This window comes from Cotesia glomerata, linkage group LG9 (assembly GCF_020080835.1).
Source record: "Cotesia glomerata isolate CgM1 linkage group LG9, MPM_Cglom_v2.3, whole genome shotgun sequence".
In the NCBI taxonomy this organism is placed as follows: domain Eukaryota; kingdom Metazoa; phylum Arthropoda; class Insecta; order Hymenoptera; family Braconidae; genus Cotesia; species Cotesia glomerata.
In genome coordinates, this window is record NC_058166.1 from 7,195,458 (window position 1) to 7,201,807 (window position 6,350).

Genomic DNA, 6,350 nt, shown 5'->3' on the forward strand with positions numbered 1-6,350 from the left:
TGGTAGACCGTGAATCCAATTAGAAACTACCTTTGGTGTAATTATAATAATTAAAAAACCATTAAGAAAAATTTTCCAATTTTGTCATTAACTACTTAAGTATTAACATCGAAAATTAATATTTAAATAATATACATTTACATTTTTCATTATTTAGATAATAGTTTTTGAAAAACACAATTATTTTAATGAATTAAAAAAAAAATTATTGGAAATTTTATTTGTCATACGCCGTGACAATTCAAACAGACCCAGCGACGCGCGCAACTTTCCCCACTCGAGAGCTGCGCAGACTGCGTCGGTAACTAGCTCAGCTGTTAGGCAAGTATTTTTTTATTTAATTTTATTATTTTGTTATTAAAAATTAATATTTTTATAAAAAATTTGTGATCAATGGATTCAGAAAACATTGAAGTTTTATATTATTAACATTTAAACAACTGCACGGTGAAAGAATTTCCCTACATATTGGTTTTAGTCGGCTAAAATATTTTTTGCGACAGTTTTTTATAAATAAAAAAAAATCGGCATCGAAAATTTGCGTGCAAATTGCACCATTAGATTCCTTGAATTTTTTTACATATTTTTAAAAAAAAAAATAGAGTTTGGCAATTACTTCAAGAAAAGTTTCGTAGTGGGGACAGTAGACTATAAGAACGAGTAGTATATTTTTAAGTTCTGGAATAGAAATTTCATCAAAGTGTTTACCGGTAATTACTGCGCTAAGAATTTTATGTTTACTTTTAGGAGTTACTAAAATTTGCTGTACTTTAGGTTTCTTTAATTTAATATCTTGAGGATTTATATAATCGGTATCGATTAATAATCTAGAAATCTGAGTGGTAAATTCACAATCCGCGGAAATAAAATGTAAATAGTTATCTCGGTAATAAGTCAAATTTTCATTAGTTGAATGAATTTCTAAAAGGTTAGGTTTTTCTCGATGTATATTCGGATAAAAGAGTTCATTAGTAATACTATGAGCGAGAGAATTGGGGTTCTCGAAGTTTTCAACTTGTTCGGGCGGTAGCGAGGAATCTGATGAAAACTCTTCAGGTATTTGGGGTAACGAGCCAGTACGTGCGTGCTGTGGGGGACGATCATCATCGGTCTCTGAATCACTAATATGAGAAAGAGGCGTAGAATTACCTAGTGGATGTTGAAAAGTGACCGGAGAAGACTTTCGATTTTTGTTGTCTTGTCCTTTTGATGTTGTGGCTTGGTCTGCTTGTACATTGGGATCCCACCAATAAGGATCTTGGGAAGAAGATTCAGCCGAGACTTCGACTATTTTTTTATTTGGGGGTGGTGGAACTGAAGGATCTATTATGGTATTAGCAGACGATTCATCAGTGTCATCCTCAACATCGAAGACAAATCTTAGGGCATTCGTACGATTTTTCGCAGGAATGTTTCCTTGTTCAGAATCAGTTTCTACAATTTCACTACGTTTTTGCACAAGGTTAGGAAAAGCACTGTTTCTTGCTCTAGGTTCTGGTAAAGGATCATCAGGAGGATCAGGAGGTTTCGGAGGATCCACGGGGTTCGTGAATTTAAGTCGGCGTATTGATTTATTTGCAGGTTCAATTGTATTGATTTTCTTTTTCACGGGGGTTCGTTGAACTCGGCTTTTCATTTGAAATGGATTTTGAATTCCAAGATCTGGTGGTAGCGGTTTTGGAACGCTGGTATCTTGTTTTTCATTTTGATTCGCGTTTTGTTTCGCATGCCGTGCTTTGACGGCCGCGGTTATAGAGGAGGAAAGAGGGACAGGTTTACGTTTTCTAAGTCCTGAATCAACTCTGGAGGAAACAGCTTGTCTGCTCTGTATTTTTTTATTGGGTTGAGGAACAACTGGTAGTAAAAGAGGACACGATTCGGTTTCAGTGATAACTGGATTCCGAGAAAGTGCGTCAGCATTCACATTTAATCTACCTGGCTTGTAACAAAAAGAATACTCATACTCTCTAAGTCTAGTTCTCCATCTTATAAGTCGTTGAACTGGTGGCTTGACCGAATCAATCCATTTTAAAGGCTCGTGGTCACAAACAAGAGTAAAATGGCGGCCATAGAGATATGGTCTAAATTGTAAAATACCATTAATAACAGCTAAACATTCTTTCTCTGTTGTTGTATAATTCAATTCAGCCGCTTTGAAAAGTTTAGATAAATAGGCAATTGGCCTATCCTCACCAATCTTTCCTTGACTGAGGACTGCACCTAGGCTGTAATCAGATGCATCGGTAGTTAAAATAAAAGGTTCATCAAAGTTCGGAAATTGTAGTACTGGAGAAATACATAGAGCCTTTTTTAGATCTTCAAAACTCTTTTGATGTTCATCAGTCCATACAAATGGTTCTTCCTTTTTTAGAAGGGTGAACATAGGTTTAGCCCTACCAGAAAAGTTTTCAATAAAGCGTCTATAGTAACCCGCCAATCCGAGAAACTGTTTAATATTAGTAGGATTTTTCGGAACCGGAAATTTAGAAACAGCTTCTGTTTTCTTTGGATCAGGTTTGACTCCTTCTTCGCTAATAATATGTCCCAAATAACCGACTTCTGTACTCAAGAATTCGCATTTGTCGGGCTGCAATTTAAGATTAGCAGTAACAAGTCTGTCAAATACTCTTCTTATTCGAACGAAGTGATCTTCGAGATCCTTTGAGAAAATAATAATATCATCCATATAAACAATTGCAAATACACCAATTAATCCGACTAAAACTCTATCCATGCCCCGCTGAAAAGTAGGAGGGGCATTCTTCAGTCCAAAAGGCATATTTACAAAATGATAATGACCGTTTGGAGTTGAGAAAGCTGTCTTTTCGCAATCTTTAGGGTCTAATTGGATTTGATGAAAACCGCTGGCTAAATCTATTACAGTAAAATATTTAGCTTCTCCCAAGCAATCGAGAATTTCTATGATGTTTGGTAATGGATAAGCATCGCCAATTGTTTTCGCATTTAATGCTCGGAAATCAATCACTAATCTCCATCTTTTTTCACCTTTACTATTGAGTTTCTTAAGAACTATCCATAAAGGTGAACTGTAAGGTGAATTGGACTCTACTACAACACCATCTTTAAGTAGTTTGTCTACCTGTCTAGTAATTTCTTCTTTATGTACCGGCGGATAACGATACTGTCTCACAGAGACAGGTAAATCATCCGTGGTATGAATGGAATGGGTAATAACGGAAGTAGTAGTAAGAGGATCGCCAGGTAACTGGAAAAGTTGAGGATATTCCTTTATCAATTCGATTATTTTATCGCGTTCTTCAGTATTTAAATAATTGATATTTAAATTATCTATGATTCTATCGATTTTATCCCGGGCGTCTATTGGATTTTCATCACCGGATTCTGAATTAGAATCTGAATTGAAGAAATCTTCAGAGAATTCGTCACTTTCAAAAGAAAAGATCTCTTGAGGAGGGATCTGAATCTTCATGTCTTCCTCATATGCGTTAATGACAAAAACATTGCAAGTATTATCAAAATTTGTTACTAAATTCTCACCCATATAAATGTGTTCGTGTTCAGTGTGAATTCGCAGTAAATAACCGGTGATAAGATTGCTCGGTTTTAATTTCAAATTTACACAAGCTCGAGTGCGTGATTTAACAATAAAATTTGTGGGCTCATCGTCCCAAATAGGAATGTTTTGTAACGTTACATTTTATGTAGGGTTACAGTAGTAGTATATTTGTGTTATATCGTGAGTTTTATTGTGTGAGTACGGTAATTTCGGAATATTGGGAACTATCGTGAGAGTGTGCTTGTGAGATAGTTGTCTCGAGGATATCGAGCTGCACTGCGGAAAAGTGACCGATGTAACGTGTCTCCCGGTCAGTTACCGATGACTGAATTTAGGTTCAGCCTCTTGGAGCGAGGTGATTATCGCGGAGGAGCGACTGAAATGTCGTCGCCCCGAAGTACGGGAGTTTGGCAGGCTCATGCGGTAGCTTGCAGTTGACAGGCCTCGATTGCTGGATGCTCGAGGGTAGTCGCGAGTACTGTCAAGGCTCCCAGGGGAGCGGAATCGCTGGTAGGTCTGGGACACTAGTTGTGTGAGTGGGAATGAGTGTGGAGTTTGTATGTCTGGGAGTAGCGTGAAAGTGAGTTGAGCGCATGTAGCTAAGGGTATGAATGTAGTAGGGGTACGGTGAGAGGCAGCCTGGCTGGAGTAGTGAAGGAGTAAAGGTTGTGGAAGTCTGGATTTATGAAAAAAAAGGAGTGGGGAGGTCCTCGTAGAGGACGGACGTATCGTCGTTGCTCGGCAGCGTTTGATGTTTTTTTTTCGAGGAGAGTCTTGTTTTGGGTCCTCGTAGAGGACGGACGTGCCGTCGCTGCTAGGCAGCGTTAGTGATATACCGTGAAAAGGGTCAGTTACGAGCTCTCGTAGAGTGAGCATCGTGTTTGAGAGTCGAGTTAGTCTCTCGTATCGTAGCTGGCCTGCCTCACACTTGCTATTTTCGTAGACAATGACCTGAGCTATTGTCTTTGTTTCGTATTCGTTTGGGACTGCTTCCGCGATATATTTTAATATCGATTTATTTTATTTAATCGGTTAATAAAGTTGAGTGTTAGTTCGAAGTACCGATTATGGTACTAGGTATCGTTTAGTCTCGTTTTGTAAAGAAATTGCTTCCTCTGAGAGACCGAATCACGACCCTCTCTCCATAACCTGCATAACTGAGCGACACCGAGGTATTCCGTTACCGTCGAGGCTGCTCTTGGTCTTCTGGGGACATAAAAATTAACTTATCGTATCCCGGTTGCCGATACCGGTGAAACAAAAGTCGGCTGGCGCCTGTCGGGGTTCCTGGGGATCGAGAGATGGCTGAGATGGACGAAGTGTAACGTAGTGAATTATGAGTTACCGTGAAAATTTACCGCGTGAGAAAATCTACGTTACAGTTTTCAACAGAGGGAATATTTGCTATAGGAGGAGGATTTACTGGAACGAGTTCATTTGGTTTTGAAGGCTCAAAATAAATAGGAGAAATCGGTCTAGAATCTGCGACTATGGTGTTATGGTGAAATGAAATTTCAACCTTCTCTTTCTCCAGAAAATCGACACCTATAATCCCGTCTGTGGGAATCGGTAATGTTTCTCGAAAAACATGAAATTTTTGGGGTTTCTTAAAGAAGGTGAGTTCAGTTGAGCCTACAGTATTAACTTTATTATTTGTAATACCAGAGACTGTTAGTGCTTCATGAGCGGCTATAATTGAACGAGGGTGCAATGCTTCTAGTTTAACGATATTTATATCGGCGCCCGTGTCTACTAGAAAACGACTTTGACCACCTTTTAATTCAGGGGCTTTTAACACGACTACTGAACCTCTACCTGAGGTTCCCGACCAGTGGATACACTTTCAGCTGTTAGAAAATTGATTGTTGAAGATTGACGCGATAAGAGGGGCTCGCTCGTCGGGGCGTCTGACCGTCGAGCACCCTGGGAGTTTAAAGACTCAGTGCGTTGACTATTAGGTATTGGGGATTTTGATCTGTTTCTATATGCACTAGGATAATAAGGTGAATCCTGATAATAAGGAGCAGGATAAGGCATTTGAGGTGGATAATATGGAGGGACATATGGAGGGTATGGAAAAGGGGGTAAATAACCCATTTGCGGAGGATAGTATTGGGAAGGGTAATTTCTATTAGGAGAACGTCTTCTATTGTAACGATTTGAATTGTTTGAGTTATTCTGATTACTAAATTCTTTATTGTTTTCTTGATTAAAATTATTTCTTGGGTACGTCACATCATTTCTATTAAGAGAGTGAGGGATTGTACCTCTTCTTTCCTCATCTTGAAAACTAACCACGCGAGTGGGGCGTTCCGAGTTGTTTGATTGGTCTTGAGTTTGGGCATACCGCAGGTAGTTAGAATTTCGAGCGCTACTACCTTTCAAATCTTCTTCTATGCGCATGGCAAGTTTGTACGCATCTTCGATATTAGCTGGATTTTGGACTGATACCGCGTAAACAAGGTCATCAGGTAACCCACGTTTAAATGACTCTAATGTTAACCCGTCTAATAGTTTCTTCATGCTAGTTACTTCCTGTTCGTTATTAAATTTTGCTTTTAAAGAAGAAACGGCGTTATTAACAAGGTTTTTGATGCGATTGTAGTGACTAAGAACAGATTCGTCCTGATTTAATCTTACCGATTGTATATCAGCACAATACTGGGGGTACGATTTCTTACTGGCAAAGTATTCTTTTAAGGCGGTTTTTAATTCGTTGAAAGTGAGAATTTCTTTGCCGTGGATAGCATGTCTGGCTAAACCTTTAAGTTTCGATTTTATGTTTTTAGAAGAGTGGGGTGAAGTCCATCGG